This window comes from Hyaena hyaena, unplaced genomic scaffold (assembly GCF_003009895.1).
Source record: "Hyaena hyaena isolate Hyena2069 unplaced genomic scaffold, ASM300989v1 scaffold_368, whole genome shotgun sequence".
NCBI classification, from domain to species: Eukaryota; Metazoa; Chordata; class Mammalia; order Carnivora; family Hyaenidae; genus Hyaena; species Hyaena hyaena.
This window is the reverse complement of record NW_024080989.1, coordinates 423,399-446,150: the sequence shown is the minus strand read 5'-3', so window position 1 is coordinate 446,150 and position 22,752 is coordinate 423,399. Positions and strand designations below refer to the sequence as shown.

Below are 22,752 nucleotides of genomic sequence, written 5' to 3'. Positions count from 1 at the left end.
TGTTTCTCCTCGTTCCGAGTCTCAGCAGCAATTAAAGTCTGACCTGCATGAGTGAGAACTTGGTTATACATTGCCTGGTGGTGTTCCTGTTGTATCATAGGAGTTGGTCCGGCCTCCCTGGCAAGAATTACAAGCTTCTTCAGGACTGGAATCCACTTTAACCTCCACCACTCAATAAATTCTTCTTGATTAGATCAGACTTTACCTGCATTGTGGTGGGGGTCTTGGTTCTCAGCTTTTATGGCCTTACCTTCACAATGCGTGGCACGGAGAGGCACTCAATTAATAGTTCCTAGATGAAGGAGTGATTTTTCTTTCATTAACAAGGGACAAGAGCGACCTTTCTGAAATGGTGCAGATGGTGTTTCAATCTAAACTTGCTCTGCTCATTCGAACCCAGCCCTGCCTTCTCTTCATGATTCCTCCAACTAGTAAAATGGATTGATGTTGGGGGCACCTGACTGGCTCAGTCCGTTGAGCATCCCACCTTGGCTCAGGTGATGATCTCATGGTTCGTGAATTTCAGCCCCGCATCAGGCTCGCTGGTGTCAGCCTGTCAGAGGAGAACCCGCTTCCGACCCTCGGTCCTCCACTCTCTGCTTGTGCTCTTCCAAAAATAAATCATTATTTTAAATATATTTTTTTTAATGTTTTTTATTTATTTCTAGGAGAGAGAGAGAGACAGCGTGAGCAGCAGAGGGTCAGAGAGAGGGAGTCACAGACTGAAACAGGCTCCAGGCTCCGAGCTGGCAGTCAGCACAGAGCCCGACGCGGGGCTCGAACCCACGAACCTCGAGGTCATGACCTAAGCGAAAGTCGGACGCTTAACCGACTAAGCCACACAGGCGCCCCAAATCAATCTTTTAAAAAGTCGGGGGGGAGGGGCACCTGGGTGGCTTAGTCGGTTAAGCGTCCGACTTTCGCTTAGCTCATGATTCACGGTTCATGGGTTCGAGCCCCGCGTCGGGCTCTGTGCTGACTGCCAGCTCAAGGCCTGGAGCCTGTTTCAGAGTCTGTGTCTCCCTCTCTCTCTGACCCTTCCCTGCTCACGCTGTCTCTCTCTCTCGCCTGATAAATAAAAAAAATAAATAAATAAAATAAATTTAAAAAATTAAAAAATAAAAATTAAAAAATAAAATTAAAAAGTGGGGGGGAGATGGATTGATGTTACTTGTTTCCTACTCAGTAGTATTCGGGGATGAACTGTGTCCTCCCCAAATTCATATGTTGATGAATATGGGGCCTTATTAACTTTAAAGAAGTTAAAATGAGGCTATTAGAGTGGGCCCTAATCCAATCTGACTGATATCCTTCTAAGAAGAAGAAATTTGGCCACACAGAGGGACACCAGGTGCGCACACACACAGGAAAGGCTGTGTGAAGACACAGTGAGAAGGCGGCCACCTGCAAGCCAAGGAGAGAGGCCTCAGAAGGAACCCAGTTGATTGACCCTTTGATCTTGGACTTGTAGCCCCCAGAATTGTGAGGAAGTAAATTTCTGTTGTTTAAGGCATGCAGTCTGTGTTATTGTGTTATTTTGTCATGGCAGTCATAGCAAAGCAGTACAGATAGAGATGTTGAGACACCCCCCTCTGCCTCCCCAGCAGAAGTATCTTCTGACACAGATGAAGTGCCCAAGCTTTCTGGAAACCCCTCATGTTAGGTATCACATGTGAGGGAGTTCCCACAAGGATGCTATAGTCCAGCTGTGTCTCACAGTCCAGCTGTGTCTGGGGCTTACTTTTTTTTTTTTTTTAATATTTTTATTTATTTCTAGGAGAGAGAGAGAGACAGCGTGAGCAGGGGAGGGTCAGAGAGAGAGAGAGACACAGACTGAAACAGGCTCCAGGCTCTGAGCTGGCAGTCAGCACAGAGCCCGACGCGGGGCTCGAACCCATGAACCGCGAGATCATGACCTGAGTGAAAGTCGGACGCTTAACCGACTAAGCCACCCGGGCGCTACTGGGGCTTACTCTTTCTGATGCTCCCTACAAACCAAACAAATAGGATCTCTGGCTCCATCACGAATTCTTTCCCTGATACTGGCCTGTCCAAGCTCTTCTCCGCACTGTCACATTCTGCCCCACATCATGCGAGCACCCCTGTGACATGTGTCACCTCACAATGTAAGGAAGTAAGAGGCTCCAGCTGCCCGCGGTTGAGGTGACTCCTAAAAGCATCCTCCCAGGGCTTGGTTCTCTTTGCACACACGACTGCACGAGGCAGTCCATCCACGGGCCGTGCAGTTTAAGCCGTCACCATCAGCAGTGCAGGGGGAGGGACAGGAACATGCTGAGCTCGTAGGCACCAGAAGAAGCGGCATGTAGGGCTGGCCATATGGAGATATGAGTCTGGACAATTCATGGGGAGAGATAGGTGAGACATAAACAGGCAGAAGACCAAAGGCAACTAATGAGTGGAGTCCTGATCAGGCCATTTGGACAATTGCCTGTTTGTTGAAGAGATCCAACAAGAAAGAGATCCACCCCTGCAATCCAGGAGTCCCAGAGTCTGTAGATAGGCAGGCTCTCCTCACAAGTTAGCCCCCAGAGTTCTTTCTCGGGTGCCTGTCGGACTTTCCCTTCCCTTCCTCCTGCAGACACCTAGAAAAGCCACTTTCTCACCTGTCTCCCAGGTCTGCTGTGGGGCATCATTTGCCAATGTTTGCCCAACCACCTAGGATGGGAGCTAAGCGCACAAACTCCGTTCAGGTTGTAAAAAACATTTTGTAGTTAATAACTGCAAGCTCTTCTTGGTTTACTTAGGCCTGCCTTCTTTGTGTTCTGGAAGGGTTTTAACTGACGTAAAATAGCACTTTTGAGGATGGTACCGGCTACACGGTGCCCACCCACACTGTGTTGTCGGGGCAGCGCCTGCCGGTGTTGAGTCAGAGCTGACCCTCTGTGAAAGGGTGTCTTGCCACTTCCTGTTAGTACCCACCAAGTTTTCCTAACCTAGCTGCTGTACTTATCCAACACAGCAAACGTTCTGTTGTTAAGTCCTTGAGAATGAGTGGGCACTTGGAGACGTGCTAGGTTGAATCTGGGAACCTCCCCACCTTCCGAAATGCCTCTACTCTCTCCCTCTACCAACTCTCCCACTCTTCCCAGTCATTTACAGGAAGATAGCATTGTACAGTCTAGGACATATGATGTTTCTCAATCTTGAGCAAGCATTCGAATCATGGGGGGTGGGGGCCTTGTTAAAGCCCAGAAACCCAGGCACCACCCACAGCATTTCTGGTCAGTAGATCCAGGAAGAGTCTGAGGTTTTGCATTTCTAATGCATAAGTGACAATGATGATTGTAGCCCAGGACCCAAACTTTGAGAATCCCAGGCTAGAATAATGGACGATGATATCTCTTTGAGTGTTGGTAACTAAGCATTTGATTTTTCCATGCTTCTGAATGCTCTCTTGAGACTGTAAGGAAAGCCTGGATCAGAGTCCTGAACAGGAATTGACAAATAGAGCCAATGGTGAATCTTTAGACCTAGTTTGCCCTAAAATGTAGATGGGACTGAGCCTGATTTTTCACAAGACTTTTTTTTTGAAGATACCGGTTTATTTTTTTTTTAATTATTTCTTTATTTTGAGAGAGAGAGAGAGGGAAAGCATGAGTGGTAGAGGGGCAGAGAAAAGAGAGAGAATCCCAAGCAGCCTCCACGCTATCGTCACTGAGCCTAATGTGGGGCTTGATCTCTCAAACCATGAGATCATGACCTGAACCAAAATCAAGAGTCAGACTCAACCAGATGAGCCACCCAGGCACCCCTCTCAAGCCTCATCTTGGCTCATGCTCTAAATTTCATTTAAGGAGGGAAAATTACAAAGAAGGAAGAGATTTTCTGAGCACCAATGAAAAAACATTATTTTTTAAAAAATATTGAAAATAGTCCATTTGTGTTTGTTGCTAATGCTAATTACCTAAAACACAGCAACTTAAGAGAGCACACATTATTTTCTTAAAATTTCCTTGGATCAGAAGTCCAGGTGGGCTCTATTTAAAGTCTCCCAAGCCCCCAAATCAAAGTGCTGATAGGGCTGCCTTGCGTTCCTCACTGGAGGCTCAGGGGAATAGCTGGCTTCTAAAGTTGTTCACCTGAGGGCACCTGGCTGGCTCGGTGAGGCAAAGAGCTTACTTAAAAAAATAAATTAAATTAAAAAATTTTAGAAATAAATGAAGAGGGGTGCCTGCCTGGGTGGCCCAGTCCGTTAAGCATCGACTTTGATATTGGCTCAGCCACGATCTTACGGTTCATGAGTTCCAGCCTCCAGGCTCTGCGGTGACAGATTCTGCCTCTCCCTTTCTCTGCCCCTGCCCCATGCACACGTGTCTCTCTCTCTCAAAATAAATAAATAAACTTAAAAAATAAATTAAAATAAATACATGAATAAACAAACTATTCACTTTGTTGGTTGTAGTCAGCTCCTTGAGGTTGCAGGACTGAAGTCCCTGTTTCCTTGCTGGCTGTCAGCCGGGGACAGTTTCCAAGGGGTGACTGCTTTCTTTCCCAGGCTTTCCACGTAGCCCCTCAAGTCCTTCCCAAATGTCTCTTCCCCCTTCTGCTGAATTTCTCTGACTTCAACCAGGGAAACTCTCTGCTTGTGAGAAGCTAGGTGATCAGGTTGAGCCCACCCAGATAATCTCCCCATTTTAATGTCTGTGACCTAAATGACATAAAACAGCATATTCACATGGCCTAAGGATTAGGGCATCTTTAGGAAGTTATTCTGCCTACCACAAATAAGTGATGTGGTTGAAAAAAATCAGAATAACATAAAATGTTTACAGACATTCTACTCCTGATTCCTCACCCAAACTACCAGCGGGCCACGCTTAGCTTATCAGTAGTCTTCCAGAGTTGCTTTTTGCTAACACAGTCACGAATATATATTATTCTCTCTTCTCCCTGTTTACATTGAAGGCTGCACACTTCACACTTTGGGGCTGTGCTTTGTTTTTTAATTTAAATGTAGTTTAGAGATATTTTTCTTACAGTGCATAGTGAAAGTTCTTTATTTATCTTTTATTTATTTATTTATTTATTTAGAGAGAAAGAGAGAGCGTGCTCAAGCAAGAGAGGGGCAGAGGGAGAGGGAATCTTTTTTTTTTTTTTAAGTTTATTTATTTTGAGAGAGCTTGTAAGTCTGGGAGAGACAGAAAACAAGGGAGAGAGAGAATCCCAAGCCGGCTCCATGCTGCCATCATAAAGCCCTACTTGGGGCTTGATCTCATGAACTGCCAGATCATGACCTGAGCTGAAATCAAGAGTTGGATGCTTAACTGACTGAGCCACCCAGGTGACTCTTCATCTATCTTTATGAAACATAATTCTCCATAAACAGATACTATAATTTACTTTATCTTTTACTGATGGACTATTGGTCTGTTTAGAATGTTCTGCTACAGTCAATAGCTGTCAGTGATTTCCTTTACATAAATCTCATTCTTGCATGGGACCACTGATTTTCCCTTTTTTTCTTTAAGTTTATTATTATTTTTTTAAAGATTTTATTTTTAAGTACTCTCTACACCCCATGTGGGGCTTGAGTTCACAACCCTGACATCAAGAGTTGTGTGCTCTGACTACCAAGCCAGCCAGGTTTCCTGCTCTCCGTCTTTTTTTTTTTTTTTTTTTTTACCTAGCCATAGATACCCAGCTTACCCCTGGGCAGTAGCCCAGGAAATGAAAGGTTTAGCTTAAATTTGTAAATCTGAATCATTCCAGACCTGGAGACAGGTCTCAACTCCTCCAAAGGCATTTCCAGCTTTTCTGTAGGGCCTCTGACCATACTGTTCCTCCACTGGCCTCCCATACTGCACACCGCCTAGGGGTGCCCTTAATCTGAAATAGATCTGAATGGCACCCCCTGAGGTTGTGCCTCAAGAAAGTATAAGCTGCCACCCTGTCCCCAACTCACTCTGTGCCAACCTGTCTAGAAGGACATTCCGGAGCGCCTGGCTAGCTCAGTCAGTGGAGCCTGTGACTCTTGATCTCAGGGTTGTGAGTTTGAGCCCCACATTGAATGTAGAGATTACTTAAAAATAACAATTTTTTTTTTTTTTTTACAAATAGTTTATTGTCAAATTAGTTTCTAAAAATAACAATTTTTAAAAAAAGAAAAAAGAAGGAAATTCCATTTCGGGTCCTCAGTTATTACTCCCTTCTGACCTGGATAGTGTTCAAGCTCTGACTCAAAACAGTCACTTCTTTTGAGCCTTTGGGAGGTCTCTGGCTTCCTGGGTAGCCTCTCCTTCTCTCATATTTTCTCGGAGTTTTGTTCAGTTGTCTGGATTCATCTTCACCTGAAACAGTAAACCCAGCTCACAGTAGAGCTCGGGCACTCAAGGCACACGCTATCTGCCTCTTATTTTTTGTTTTTAATTAATTTATTTTTTGAAAGACAGAGAGAGAGCACTAGTGGGTGAGGGGCAGAGAGAGGGAGGGAGACACAGAATCAAAACAGGCTCCAGGCTCCGAGCTGCCAGCACAGAGCCCGATGCGGGGCTGGAACCCACGAACCTTGAGATCATGACCTGAGCAGAAGGCGGACGCCCAACCCCCAACCGACTGAGCCACCCAGGCACCCCATATCTGCCTCTTGTTTTAAGCTGATCTCCTACTTGCTCATTCCCCCGTCTCCATGAGCACAAGTCTCTGCTCCCTCCCATTCGGTCCGAGGGGACCTCAACTCCAGCTTCAGTAAGAGATTGAAGTGACTGAAGTATCTGGAAGAGCTCCTCGGGGTGGGGGTCGGGGGCTGCTCGGCTCCCCCTTCACACTCTCTCTGGTGACTCACCAGGCCAGGATGAATTTGCCCCCCGCCCCCCCAACACTCTGCAAGTCACTATCACCGCTATCACCACTGCCAATCACTCCCAGGGGGAGGTTACTGCCCATTCAGTATCCTTCCAAGTGGGAAAGGAGGGCTGCTCCCTAAGCCAGTTTCAGGGGCTGTGGAAAAGCAGACCAAGAAACAAAGACAGGGCCTGGATGCTGGGAAGACCAGAAAAGGACAAGCAGTGAGATGAACGCGTGCAAATCTATTTTAAACCCATTGGAACGGATTTCCTTGTAATCGCTCAGTGGCCAGAAGGGGCAGGGCTTCTAGAGGGAGGTGAATATGCACGGTTTCCTCTCTGCCTCACACCGTTTTCTTTACTTACTTTCCTTTGCTGCCACTCAACCTCCATCCTTCTTTCAGTTCCTTAAACGTTCTGCCTCAGGACCTTTCCTCTTTTCTTGGCCTGGAACACTTCTTCCTCTGGCTAACTTCTTCTTTTTTTTTTTTTTTAATATTTTTTATTTATTTCTAAGAGAGAGAGAGAGACAGCGTGAGCAGGGGAGGGTCAGAGAGAGAGGGAGACACAGACTGAAACAGGCTCCAGGCTCCGAGCTGGCAGTCAGCACAGAGCCCGACGCGGGGCTCGAACCCACGAACCACGAGATCATGACCTAAGCGAAAGTTGGACGCTCAACCGACTAAGCCACCCAGGCGCCCCTCCTCTGGCTAACTTCTGTCCGCTCTTCAGATTTATCTGAAATGTCTTTTCCTGTGGTGAACTGTCTTGTACTCCCTGTTCTGGGTTGGGTCTCCCTTCTATGTTCTTCTTATCCTTGCATACCCTAAATGTAATTATTATCACGTGTAGAATTAATTGATCCTTTCTTCAAGCTCTGTCTCTCTCTTGATTGCAATCTATTGCCTGCCATACGGCTGACCTCAGTAAATATTTGGTGAATGGATGAGAAGGAAAACAGAAGCAAATAATTAATCATTCCTTCATCGGTGATCGCTTAATAAATGCCAGGCACTGGGAATATCAAGATAAAATTCACCGTAGCCCCCACATTTAGGTAATCCATGGCTGAGCACACTCCTGGAAAGGAGAGTTGGAGTTGAGCACAAGGGGGCGGGTTGGGGGGGGGTGGCCGCTGCAGGGGAGGAAGTGCAGCCAGAAGGCAGGGAACTCTCCATTTGCTCTGAGTTCCTGCCTCTGGTTTCTGAGATAGCACCTTCCTGGCCTATGTTGTCTCAGAAGACCGCTCGGATTCCTGGTGGAAGTAAAAGTTTTTGTCTCCCTTAGTTACTGACCCTGGGAATCGGGTCTTTCTACAAGCTGGCAAGCTGGCTTGCCCCCAGAATTTCTTACCTACTTTCCCGGGTTACTGCATCCCCTTTTTCTTCTCCATCCTGGTGGGGGTTTTTATTATGCACTGGAGCCCACCCAGGTGGCCCCTTCCCTCCAGCCTGAGTCAGCTCATCACCCTGACAAAAACAGCATTTAAAGATACATTATGGCATTTACATATAAAAGGTAATCCTTCTGGCCCCTGGGCAATTTGTTTCTTGTATTACACCTTTAAAAATATTTAAGACCCTTGAATTTGCATTTTAACACAGACTCCCCAGGTTCCATGTTTGGAGGTGGAGTCACCCCAAATCTCTCCATTTGCGTGAGGGTGAGGAATTGTTGCGTAGGTAGTTGCTCCGACACACTTCTAGGACAATTCCAGATGCAAATTGATGTTCTTGATCAGTTGGGGGTGGTGAGGGGCAGCATGCAGGCACACACAACCCCCATGCCCTGATCTTGAGCCCACAGGGACTGACTCTACCCTGGTCACCAGCACTACTGAGAGGCTGTGGGGAAAGTCTTAGGGGGCTTCTGGTCAGTCTTGAAAAGTAGGTCATAATTATGGAGGTATTCTTATCCCTATTGGGGGAATGCTTTGAAGACAGAGATGGCCCTATTGTCCATTCTGACCCACCTCCTCCACCAACTGTGGTAATTTACCCTCAGCTTGGACTTTATGGTGTCTCACTGTCCACAGATTATTTCCTCCAGTGATGGGGGCGCCTGGGTGGCTCAGTTGGTTAAGCGTCTGACTTCAGCTCAGGTCATGATCTCACAGTTTGTGAGTTTGAGCCCCATGTTGGGCTCTGTGCTGAAAACTTAGAGCCTGGAGCCTGTCTCTGTCTCTCTCTGTCTCTCCTATGGTCATGCTGTCTCTCTCCTTCTCAAAAATAAATAAAGATTTAAAAAAAGATTATTTCCTCCAGGGGACCTCAGTTTCTCTCCATAAAACAGAGCTGCAAGCACATTGTCATCAGCATCTGGAGAGGGGAGTAAGGAGGGTGTGGGCCTCAGAAGACAGATGGCCACACCTCATAGCTGGTTCCCTGGGCTCAGCCTGTGCCATCCGCATCTCTCCTTAGGGGAAGCTGCAGACGTGGAGACAGGCGGAGGCACCCGCTTCGTACTCTGGGAGCAGAGAAACCAGGCATTGTCCTCTGAGCTGCAGTGCTACGTCGGAAGCATCTTCCCCGAGAGAGGTCCTGTGGTTGGTGGCGAGCGCCTGGGTTCATCTCAGCGCGGGGTGGAAAGGACCTCATTCTGTTTGAGGGAGGAGGATGGGGTGATGGGGGCAGAGAAGGAGTGCTTTTCTCCTGTTCTCTCTACTTTTCCTTTCTCTTCTCTCCAGTTCACCAACCATCAAGCCCCGTTTAAATAATGCCTCAGAATAAACCTTCATAGTTGGAACTCCGCTCAGCTTGCCTTTGCTGACCTTCATCCCAGGGAAAACGTCAGTGGGGAGTGGAAGAGTCTGGATGGGCCCCGTGTAGCAGGAGGAGGAAAGCACAAGTTCCTGTCATTGCCTCCTCTGGGGTCTCCCTCCTCCTTCTGGGTGTTGCTCAGGGTCACATCATATCTCACCTCCTTTATGAGGCTGTCACCAACTCCTTTCTCTGACCCCCGAAGAATTTGGGTCTTTTATGTGTGTAGATAATGCCATATATTGCAATTTAATTTTTCCACGTGGACCCGTTTCCTGAAATGCAGTGGTTTTTTGCTCTGGCTGCACGGAAGCTTTTAAAAAAGGGGCGCCCGGGTGGCTTAGTCAGTTAAGCGTCCGACTTTCGCTTAGGTCATGATCTCGCGGTTCGTTGGTTCGAGCCCCGCGTCGGGCTCTGGGCTGACTGCCAGCTCAGAGCCTGGAGCCTATTTTGGAGTCTGTATCTCCCTCTCTCTCTGACCCTCCCCTGCTCGTGCTGTCTCTCTCTCTCCTAGAAATTAAAAAAAAAAAAAATACCACTATCCAAGACCCAAGCCCAGGGATCATGATTTAATTGGTCTAGGGTGGGGCTTAGAAGTGTGTGGCGTATAAAAGTTTCCCAGGTAATTCTAAAGTGCAGTCAAGGTTGAGAACTGGAGAGCTGGGACCCACATTCTTATGTCTGCATGACTGAAAGCATTGACCATAGGATCCTATGGAAAGCAAGTGGCCTGAGAGCCCATACTGGCCCCTGGGCAGTCATGGCAGGGAAGGGCAAATAGAAGTGCCCAGTAAGAAGGTGGTGCAGGCATGTGTGGTGGGCATTGTCAACTCATTCTCCAGAGCTGTGATGTACACATGGCCTCCTGGCCCCTCTTGGTGTAGGGGACTGAGGTTCATATGTAGTCCTTGCTCCAGAACCCCTCTTCCCTCTGATGATCCTTTGTGTGCTTTATTTTTCACACACTTTGTTTTCCTCCCCTAGAGGGCTTTAAGCACAGAGTAGGTGTAGTGCAGTGGTCCTGGCTCAGCCCCTTATTACGGGACCTGGATGGAGTTTATTGACTCCCTGGACTTTAGGTTCCTCACCTGCCTACTGGGGATAAACGGCTTGCTTACCTCCCAAGGTCACTGTGAGCATTACATGGAATGATCCCCGTCCTGGGCTGAGCCCATGGCTATCGCTGTTTTAACCTGGTCCAGCCTCTTGGTAGCCCCAGAACTGATGAGATGCACTGGCTGTTGAAGCCTTGGGGCCTCGGTGGCCAGACCTCCCAGAAAAGAGACAACAGTATGTCCTTCACAGATTTGGGAGGTGTTGGGAGGGAAAGGGCAGAGCACAAAAGAGGCTGTCCGGAAGCACGATTCCCTTGCTCCTTGTTCGTCTTTACCTCGGTGCCTTTCTGTGCCTCGGTCTCTCTCTGTCCCCTTGCACAAGTGCCTCCCAGGATCCCCCTGAATAGTCATATTGGAAGGCTCTGGATGGAGTTTTGGGGACTAAAGAAGAGGTGGAGACATGTAGAACAGGGATAAGGAAGTATACTTTGGGGATAAAAGACCTACTTAAATCAGAGTAACAGAGGCTCAGCTCTAAGCCCCTGTTCCTGATGCTCCCTCAGTGACAAGAACTGAAGCCTGGAAGAGGTGAGGGAAACAAGGTGGCTTCTTGCATTCACTTGTTCATCCACTGAACAAACGTCAATGGAGTCATTTAGTTATAAGGTGCCGAGCACAGTGCTTGGTGAGTGAGAGTCTCTGTCGTCAAAGAAGGTGCGTCTTCGAGGTAGAAACGCACAGGTACCTAGAACATTTCGGTGTGGTTGCTGTTAGTGCTAAGATGGGGGCTGAGCACGAGAGGGACACCTGACCAGCACCCGAGGGAGCCAAGACTTTAGGAGTAAAAGCAGTACAAGCTGAGACTGGAAAGTAGGAGTTGGCCAGGCAAAGGGGAAGGAAAAACCTTTCCATGTGACTATGTGCCAGGGCCTGGACGCAACAGGAGCCTGGCTTGTTCGGGGAATGGCGAGGAGTTTGGCATGACTAGCAGGAGATTGTGGGGTGAGCAATAAAGCTAGTGAGGTATTCTGGGAAACTTTTGGAACGTTTTTAGAAAAGTGACACGATCTGATTTGCTTTACTAATGTCTCTCCTTCAGAGAGGAGAAAACCATGGAAGGGCTTGTGCTTTGCAGGCTAGACAAACAGAATGGAATCCTTGGAGGAGGCGATACTCAGCCAGTGAGGAGTGTCTGGTTGGCTCAGTCGTGCACCTCTTGATCTTGGGTCAGGAGTTCAAGCCCATGTTGGGTATAGAGCTTACTTTTTTTTTTTAATAGTTTATTTTTGAGACAGAGACAGAGCATGAGCAGGGGAAGGGCAGAGAGAGAGGGAGACACAGAATCTGAAACAGGCTCCAGGCTCTGAGCTGCCAGCACAGAACCCGATGTGGGGCTTGAACCCATGAACCGTGAGATCATGACCTGAGCTGAAGCTGGATGCTTAACCTACTGAGCCACCCAGGCGCCCCGGGTATAGAGCTTACTTAAAGAAAACACTCAGTTGGGTAGATATCTGGATTTCCAAGGCAGCTGGCCCTTTACCCACCTTGCTCAAGAATCACACAGCAACCACCGGGCCAGAAGGTGCAGGTGGTCCTGCTTTACCAGTCCATGCAGGGTGATGAAAGGCCTTCACCCCAAGAAGGCTAAGATCCTCATGTCTATAGTAGAGAAAATGCTGGCCAAAATGTGCACAGTCACACTGGAGGCCATTTCTTGTCTTTGGATTCAGAACCCACTTTGAAGGTGGCAAGGCTGGGGTATCGGCATGATTGAATCTCTGAACCAGCCAGAGCAAAGGACCAGAATCCAGGCTCATCAGATATGATAGGTATAATAAAGAAAAAACTGCCACTCTGCTCCCCCCAAAATAGGAAGATAAAAATAAGAATGGAACAGAGAAACCTGTGGAGAGGGCAAAGGTAAATGTTGGTGTTTGCAAAGCATGTGTTAGAGACTAGAAACAAAACAATGGAAGATAAGGTGACTCTAGGCCAAGGTTTGGTTCCTAGAGATCCTTCAGTGGTTCACCGAAGATGGATCAAATGAAAAACAAAGAACATCCAGCCCTTATCGATACGCCATTGGCATTTATCAGGCTACCATGGCTACCATGTGCAATTGTGAAAGATGAGACCTGCACAATTCTAGAGGGCACTATCTACATCACTGACGTAGACTCAACTATTGATTACAACACTTTTTCTGCAGATAGAAACAGGCCATGTAGGTGAATGTCCGTGCTGACTCGCCACCCTTTGCAAGACAACTGATCTCATTTACCTCATCTCCATTACACCAAGTTCAGAAAACTCAAATGTCTACTACCTGCAGCAAGCACTCAGAATTTTCTTTTCCTCTATTCATTCATTCATTCATTCATTCATTCATTCATTCATGTGTACATTCCTGCCTACACTTGCTTGCGTGCAGCAGATGTTTGTGAGGTATCTACTCCGGGCTGGGCACTGTGTATTCCTAAAGGACAAAGCAGTAAATGACCGTTCAGAGAGCCCTCAAGCAATTTCCAATATGAAGATGTATATTAATAAGCAATCATGGAAATATAGAAATACAAAATTATAAATTGAGCACATACTGCAGAAGAAAAAGAAAGGGTATTATGAGGAGTGTAACAGAGGAAATATATTTAGATTGCAGAGTGTTCGCTGAAACCTTCCTTGAGGAAAAGCATTTACATGGGGCCTGAAGGATGAACAGGAGTTGGCCTAGTAGAGGAGGGGAGAGGCCATTCCAGGCAGAGGGAATCACACTTGAAGACTCTTAGAAGTGCAAGGGTTCACTATATGTGAAATGCTACAAGAAGGTTGGCCAGTGGCCAAAAGGCAGCAAGTGGGGAGAGAGGGTGGAGATATAGTCCCAGGACCAGATAAAACACGGCCAAGTAGGTCAAGAAAGGAGTTTGGGTTTTACTCTTAATGTAGTGGGTTTTCAGCAGGAAGGAACATGAAGGACATGCTGAAATTTTGTGCTTTTAGATCGGGACAATAAATAGAATGGGGACACAGTGGAAGCTATTGATGTAGAGCAGGTGAGAGATGTTGGGGCCTCGTGCTGGGGTTGCGATGGTGGAGGAAGATGTAGATGACGAGACCTATGCACCGAGCCAGGCAGGGTCTGGCCAAGGTTTGGTATGGGAGACATGGACGGCATCAGCCGACTCCTCGTCTTCTACAGGTTTTTGACAGAGGTAATTGAGTGGATGAAGGTGCTGCTTAATGAAGAAGAGAAAACTGGAAGAGGATCACGTGTTGTGAGGAGAGGAGGTAAAAAAGGCAAGGTTGAGCAAAGTAGTCTGAGATATCAGAGTTTGCTCAGTTACTGTGTTACAATGTCAAGAGAGCCATGAGCTGAAAGGCTTCTCTCTATAGGTTCCCTTTCAGTGTTTGTAACCCAACAAAAGGGACAATAAAAACAAATATTTAGGAGTGCCCGGGTGACTCAGTCTGTTAAGCATCCGACTCTTGATTTCAGCTCGGGTCATGATCTCACAGTTCGTGAGATTAAGCCCCACATCAGGCTCTGCACAGGCAGCTTGGAGCCTGCTTGGGATTCTCTCTTTCTCTCCTTCTCTCTCTGCCCCTTCCCTGCTCACGCTAACTCTGTCTCTCTCAAAATAAATAAACTTTTTTTTAAAGTCTTTATTGAGCACTTACTATGTGCAAGCACTCTGCAAGGCACTGGGAATTCAGCAAGGAGCAAGGGAACATGGAAGGAAGATGACTAAGTCCTGGGGATCTAATACACAGCATGGTGATGATAGTTAACAACACTGTAGCATATACTTAAAGTTGGGAAGAGGTAAATCTTGGGTATTGTCACCACACACACTAGTAATTATGTGAAGTGATGGATGTGTTAACCAACCTTATTGTAGTGATTATTTCACAATACATACGTATATCAGTCATCATGTTGTACAACTTAAACTTACCAATGAAATATGTCAGTGATATATGACAATGTCACATATCTCAATAGAGCTGGAAAAAAGAAGTACATTTAGAAAAAGATAACAGAAGGCAGTAGAACAGAGTGGTGGAGGGCATGGTCCTTTGAGTCTGTCTGCTTGGCATAAAATATTTTCTGATTTGGGGCTGTACTTCTGAATCTGTAAAATAGGTAGATTTCCCACCTCACAGAGTTGTCCCTAGGACCACATGAGACAATGTTGGTAACGCATTTGAGCATAGTGTCTGGCACACAGTAAGTGCTGAATAAATGTTAACCATTTTTGAACATGTATTTACTAAGCGTTGCAATCTGACAGAGAAGGTAGACACTGAGCAAATAATTTCAAGGGTGATAAATGGTTGGATCCCTCAGTCTTACTTTTCAGAGTTTGCCTTTTAGAAACATGAAATGGCTCCTCCATAGGAATTCTCCAGTCCTTGGGTAGTGACTGTCTGTTGAGCTCTGCTGGGGTGTAATGCTTTTGGTTTGTGTATGACACCACTCATCTCTCTACTCAGCAAGGTCACTTCAGTGGCAGACCCTGCAGCCTGAAAAACAGGAAGAAGGCAGTCTGACTGGGGCCATGCACTCAGGCCCATTGTTCTAGAGTCAGAGGGTCCCACAAGGCTGACCCCTACCCTGCAGCCCCCACACCAGCCATGCTGTTCTCCCCAGAGGCAGTGCTCTCCAAGTCTTTCAACTGAATCATTTAGCATTTCCCTCCTTATCCCTAATAACTGTTTACACTGCTATCCTCCATTTATTTTATTTAAGGCATTAGCTGTAGGCTTCCCAAAGTAGAAGATTTAAGTATCTGTCAGCGCTTCCCCCTAATTCTACCGCCACACCCACATTTTCCTATCTCTCCGTCATCCCCATGTATTTGTATGATTTTGTTAGTTCTTTTTTTTAAATTTTTAAATATGTTTATTTATTTATTTTGAGAGAGAAACAGAGAGCGAGCAGGGGAGGGACAGAGAGAGAGAGGGAGACACAGAATCCAAAGCAGCCTCCAGGCTCTGAGGTGTCAGCACAGAGCCCGACGCGGGGCTCGAGCCCACGAACTGTGAGATCATGACCTGAGCCGAAGTCAGATGCTTAACTGACTGAGCCACCCAGGGGCCCCTGATTTTGTTAGCTCTATATTCGGTACTGTGTTGGTAATCATGCATGGACACTGCTGAGCTATGTACTTCACAATGGTAACTTTTCCATTTCAGCACAATCTATTTAATGGAATTAGTAATTGTTTCTTGTTTGTTTTATTTAGTTTTCTCTACCTTTTCCCCTTACTCATCCTCAAATTCTCTTCTTGGAAACTCTTAATACAATCAAACATATTAGGTATTCTACTAATTTCCCTGACAAAATGCTTCCCCAGAGGCTCTCCTTCCAGCTCCAGCTGCTCAAAACTGGCTGCCCTCAGGGATGCAGCACCGCTCAGGGCTCCTGGCTCTGGATCTTTCTCTATGAAGCTGGGAACCTCCTCTGTCCCTTTCTTGTGTTGGCTCCTCTGTTTCTCCTGGATCCCCTGAATTCCTTCCTTCTGGTTCACCCTCTTGTTATAGATTATTTGGATTCACTTTGCCCGCAGTGTTCCCCGACCTCACCGTGATGGCCTTGGTGTGGTTCATTTTCATCTGATTGGTGGGTTTGCCAAGAACCCTTTCGGTCTAGACACACGTCTTTCTGTTCTAAGATGTTTTCTTGAATGGTTTCTTTGGTTTTTCTCCACTGTGTTTTCTCCTTCTGCAACATGCAGTTTTTCTACATTTGATTTTTTCAGCTGTTTATTCTTTTTTTTTTTTAACGTTTTATTTATTTCTGAGAGAGAGAGACGTTGTGAGCGGTGGGGGGCGGGGGGGGGGAGGTCAGAGAGAGAGGGAGACACAGAATCTGAAACAGGCTCCAGGCTCCGAGCTGGCTGTCAGCACAGAGCCCGATGTAGGGCTCGAACCCACGAACCGTGAGATCATGACCTGAGCCGAAGTCGGCCACCCAACCGACTGAGCCACCCAGGCGCTCCTCAGCTATTTATTCTTTAAAAAAAAAAAAAAAATCTTTTCCCTTCAATCTTCCTTTCCTTTGTCTTCTGGAAGATGTTAACCTTATCATTCAATTTTTCTCTAGTTTTTTTCATTTTTACTCTCTTTCATTTTTGCCAAGTTATTTTTTAAAATTTATTTTGAGAGGGAGAGAGAGAGAGAACCAGCAGGGGAGGGGCAGAGAGAGAGGAAGACAGAGGATCCCAAGCAGGCTTGGTGCTGACAGCATGAGAGCCTGATGTGGGGCTCGAACTCACGAACTGTGATATGACCTGAGCCAAAGTCAGATGCTTAACTGTCTGAGCCCCCCAGATGCCCCTGCCAAGTTATTTTTCACCCTTTGGCTATCCCTTCTTTATAGCATCCTGCTCTTGTTTCATGGGTACAGTACCTTCTTTTACCTTTCTGACACTAATAATGTAAGGTGGAGTTTTCTTTGCTTCCTTCCAAGATAATTTTTGCTCTGTCATAAAATACATTCCTCAAATATAGTGGCTCCTGGATGTCTGCTTCTATTTAAGAGTGGGGTAATGCTACAAGCTCTGTGTACATGGGGGAGAGGTGGTTGTTGGCCATACCATCTACTATAAGGTGATTCAGTAAACCCCTGTCACGATCTTTAGGGCTATTCTTGGGAGCTGGTGAAAGCCCCAGGGAAGGCTTTTCCCTTTTCTTCACAGTGGGTATGAAGTTGGTTGCTGATGGCTGAGAGACCAGTAGGGAAAAAAGGCTTGTTTAGTGTGCAAAATTTCAATATTATCTTCATTTTTAGCAGGGCACACTGTCCTTAACTAGGCCAGAAACTGTTTTACTCTTCCCCCAGAACAAATCTGCAGTACTCTGTACAGGAAGATCATCTCTGGTTCTAGGGGTTTGGTTTTGTCCTTGTGTTTAAATGGTCTAATTTGGGGGCCTGGCTCGCTCAGTCAATGGAGTGTGTGACTCTTGATCTTGGGGTCATGGGTTCATGCTCCATGCTGGGTGTAGATGGCTTAAAAAAATAGAATCTTAAAAAAAAAGGTCTAGTTTGCATGGCTTTTTTCCTAGACATTGCTTTAAAAGGTTTCCAGGAGTGCCTGGGTGGCTCAGTCAGTTGGGTGTCCAACTTTGGCTCAGGTCATGATCTCACGGCTTGTGAGTTTGAGACCCACAGCAGGCTCTGTGCTGCCAGCTCAGAGCCTGGAGCGGTTCAGGATTCTGTCTCCCATTCTCTCTGCTCCTACCCTGCTCACACTCTGCACTCTGTCTCAAAAATTAATAAACATTAAAAAAAAAAAGGTTTCCAGTCATTCCTCTGTTCCTCCTGTTCTGAATCTGCCTTCACCCTACTTCCAGACACACCCAAGGTTGTTTCTTAGCTGTACTCACTGCTGGTTTAAGATTCTGGCTTTTGCTTTTTAATGTTTTTTTATTTATTTCTGAGAGAGAGAGAGCGTGAGCAGGTGAGGGTCAGAGAGAGAGAGAGGGAGATACAGAATCCGAAGCAGGCTCCAGGCTGAGCTAGCTGTCAACACAGAGCCTGACATGGGGCTCGAACCCACAAACCGTGAGATCATGATCTGAGCCGGTCGGACACTTAATCGACTGAGCCACCCAGATGTCCCAGATTCTAGCTTTTTCTATTAAAAAAATTTTTTTAATGTTTATTTTTTAGAGAGAGAGACAGAATGTGAGCAGGGGAGGGGCAGAGAGAGAGGGAGACACGGAATCCAAAGCAGGCTCCAGGCTCTGAGCTGTCAGCATAGAGATCTACTTGAGGCTCAAACCTATGAACCATGAGATCATGACCTGAGCTGAAGTCAGTGCTTAACCGACTGAACCACCCAGGTGCCCCCTAAGATTCTCCTTTTTATGTCTTCTAAGTCATTAGCACTTGTTTATCTACCTTCCAGCTTCCAAAGTATTTTGCTATTTTCTCCATTCCTGGTTTCTTCATCGTTATGGGAATATGCTTTTAGAAAAAATATCTCTGGGGTACCTGTGTGGCTCAGTCAGTTAAGTAACCAACTCTTTTTAATTTTTCTTTATTTATTTTTGAGAGAGAGAGAGAGAGAGAGATGGAGTGTAAGTGGGGGAGGAACAGAGAGAGAGAGAGGAGACCAAAGCAGGCTTCAGGCCTCGAGCTGTCAGCACAGAGCCTCTCCAACTCACAAACCAGGAGATCATGACCTGAGCCGAAGTCGGAAGCTTAACCGACTTAGCCACCCAGGCACCCCAGCAATCAAGTCTTGATTGGTCATGATCTTAAGTTTTGTGAAATGGAGCCCCAAATAGGCTCTGTGCTGACAGTACAGAGCCCACTTGGGATGCTCTCTCTCTTTCTCTTTCTCTCAGACCCTTCTCCACATTCTCTCTCAAAATAAATAAGCGTTTAAAATAAACAAATAAATAAACAAATTGCTGTCATTTTAGTGCAGCTTTAGAGGGGAATTAAGGTTAATTTATGTGTTTGATCTCCCATCTGTAACTGAAAGTCAGTCCATGCATTTATGAATATACCCTGACTCATAAGACAATTGGAGAAGGTCTCACTTAGGACTCATGTTCCTTGCAAGTTTAGTTATCTGGCTCTTCAGTCCACAGTCAACAAGGAGTAGCACATTACAGGGAAGATCACTAGATAAGAGACCCACCAGAAGTAAACGTTAACTGCATGGGTAGGAACAGAAAAATCATATAAAAAGTATATACGAGCCCTGCCATTTAAGACAGGGTCAAACAGTGTCACAGTAACATTACTAAATATAGTGATGGTATGACAGCAAGACAAGGTATAATAATAAACGTTCATAATGATGATCCTGACTTATCAATGAAAGGTCAACTTATGTTCATCATGCTCTAAGAAGCCAGAAAAAAGTTTAAAAAGATAGGGAACATTACTACTATTGCATAGTTGCATAGTTACTTTATAGTTTTAGAAATATTTTCACGTGCATTATTTAACGCACACACCCACTTACTTGGTAAAAAAAACTTAGTAGGAGGAGCATTGTTATCCTCCCCTTATTGCAGATAAAGTCATTAAGCTCATAGATGTTAAGAAGTTTTTTCAAAATCAATCAACAATTCCTTGAAAGAGCTAAACTTTTTTTTTTTTTTTTAATTTATTTCTAGGAGAGAGAGAGAGAGACAGCATGAGCAGGGGAGGGTCAGAGAGAGAGGGAGGTCAACAGACTGAAACAGGCTCCAGGCTCTGAGCTGGCAGTCAGCACAGAGCCCGACGCAGGGCTCAAACCCACGAACCGCGAGATCATGACCTAAGTGAAAGTCGGACACTTAACCGACTAAGCCACCCAGGTGCCCCAGAGCTAAGCTTTTTTGCTTTGGCTATTAAAAGCACAAGCTCCAAGCCCCTGGGTGGTTGGGTGTCCGATTCTTGGTTTTGGCTCGGGTCATGGTCTTGCAGTTCATGGGTTTGAGCCCATGTTGGGTTCTGTGTAGATGGTGCAGAGCCTACTTGGGATTCTGTCTCCTTCTCTGCCTCTCTCTCTCAAAAATAAACGAATAATCATTAAAAATAAGTGAATGAATGAATGAAATGAAAGCACAAGCTTCCAGTATCTGAAAAAATCATCTTATGTCCGATAATACCTGATCCTGTGTCCCACCTTTGCTAACTGGGCTCTCCTTCCAGGATCTGCCCTTCTGTCTCAAGGGCCATACTCTCCCACACCAGTGGCTCCCCGCCACCTTGAAGACCTGTTTCCTTGCCCGCAGGAAGGTAGAAACTGCCTGAGTTCAAGTCCACACTCCACTCATGACCAGCTGTGTGACCTTGGGCAAGTGACCTAAGCTCTCTCCAGTAGTTCAGCGTACTCACTTGTCAGGGAGGGCTAGTAATAGTCCCTACCTTATATGACAACTAAATGATTAAATTAGGAAATATATATAATACTCAAGAAGTTTTAGCTGTTATCATTTAATCTCTTTTAACTCTGAGGGTCAGAAAATGTACTTATCTTCTATAAAAGTGGTATATCCAGGGGTGCCTGAGTGGCTCAGTTGGTAAGCGTCTGACTTAGGCTCAGGTCATGTCTCATGGTTTGTGAGTTCGAGCCTTGCATTGCGCTCTGTGCTGACAGTGCATGCAGAGCCCACTTTGGATCCTGTCTCCCATCTCTCTCTGCCCCTCCCCTGCTCACAGTCTCATTTTCTCTCTCTCAAAAATAAATAAACTTGAGCCTGGGTGGCTCAGTCGGTTGAGTGTCCGACTTCGGCTCAGGTCATGATCTCGCGATTCGTGGGTTCGAGCCTGGAATCGGTCTCTGTGCTGACAGCTAGCTCAGAGCCTGGAGCCTGTCTTCAGATTCTGTGTCTCCGTCTGTCTCTGACCCTCCCCTGCTCATGTTGTCTCTTTCTCTCTCTCAAAAATAAATAAAAAACATTAAAATTTTTTTTAAATAAATAAGCTGTAAAAAAAAAAGTGGTAGATCCTGCATTTCAAACCTTCAACCGTAAGTAACTCTCCTATACTTTGCCACATGTTACATGTAGCAACGGCATGTGATTCAGGATGTTGAAGGGAGAAGGAAATGTTTTAATGAAAATAGCTCTCAAATATTTATGGACCTATACACCATCTTCGCTTCTGAATATCTCTCCTGTTTCCAGTTTAGGGTCATAACCCACCTGTCCTTTCAGACTTCATTCCATTTAGGTTAGCCTTTGTAGTCACTGAAAGGTGCTTTGGTTCCCTTTTTCTGCCCTATAGATTTTCAGATTCTGAACACAAAGCCAGTTCTGCTTCTGACAGTTGTCCTCAATAAAGCATAAAACGCAGAGCCCTGTTCCATATTTTATGGTCTCTGTAGTTGGCGGAATACTCTTCCAGCATGTCCTCACCGTCGTCGAACACTGGGGCTTGCTCTGCTACCCAGTGCTTCCAGCCACACCTCCAGGGAGACAGGTGTGCCCATCCTGCTGGTCAGCCTCCTGGGTCTGACCCTGCTTGGGTTCGTTGCTTCTGGTCCTGTGTCCAGGTATGCACTCGCCCTTCCCCTCCTCGTTTCTGTCTCAAGATCTGGGTCCCCTCTCCCCTTGCGCAACCACCTTCAGCCTAACCAGTATCTCCAGCCTCAAGACTCCACAGCCCTCCCTCCCCTGGCTCACTGCACTTCCTGGCCCAGCCGTGAGCTGGAGTCTCCAGAGCCTTTGGGATGTGAACATTAAGTCTTACTTTTAACTAAAGCTTTTGGAAAGAAAAGTTTTATCTTTTTATTTTTTTAATGTTTACTTATTTTTGAGAGGGAGAGATCGTGAGTTGGGGAGGAGCAGAGAGAGAGGGGCACAGAGGATCTGAGGCAGGCTCTGTGCTGACTTCTGAGAGCCTGACACACGGTTCGAAAGCATGAACCTCATGCGAGATTGTGACCTGAGCTGAAGATGGATGCTTAACTGACTGAGTCACCCAGGCGCCCCAAGAAAAGCTTTATCTTGCTCTGATCTGGTATCTTAAAAAAATCTTCTAATGATTTATGTTCAAAATTTAGTGATTTGTGGGCACCTGGGTGGCTCAGTCAGTGAGACGTCTGAGCATGATCTTGCGTTTCATGAGTTCGAGCCCCGCATCGGGCTCTGTGCTGACAGCTCAGAGCCTGGAGCCTGCTTCAGATTCTGTGTCTCCTTCTCTCTCCGCCCCTTGCTGGCTCACACTCTGTCTCTCTCAAAAATAAATAAACATTGGGGCACCTGGGTGGCTCAGTCAGTTAAGAGTCCGAATTCAGCTCAGGTCATGACCTCACAGTTCATGGGTTCGAGCCCCATGTCGGGCTCTGTGCTGACAGCCAGCTCAGAGCCTGGAGCCTGTTTCAGATTCTGTAACTTCCTCTCTCTCTGACCCTCCCCTGCTCATGCTGTCTCTCTCTCTCATAAATAAATAAAACATTAAAAAAAATAAACATTAAATTTTTTAAAAATTTGGCTATTTGGCCTCTTTCTCTTGTATTTAGTCAAGTTTGTCTGTCTTTACTACTTGTTTGTTTCTTTGGATTTCACTGACTTTTGAACAAGTGAATGTTGAACTTGTGATGAAGGAATTCCTATTGCCTCTGTATTTTCACTTTGGGATTTCTTGCTGTTTATGAAACAGATGACCTTTCTACTGTTTGGAGA

General features: G+C 46.1%; 1 protein-coding gene across 1 annotated transcript in view; it reads left to right on the top strand.

Annotated features, from left to right (window-relative positions):
• The window catches only part of ADA2 (adenosine deaminase 2), a 52,601-nt gene that overhangs the window by 641 nt on the left and 29,208 nt on the right, over window positions 1–22,752 (top strand). The window lies entirely within an intron of this gene.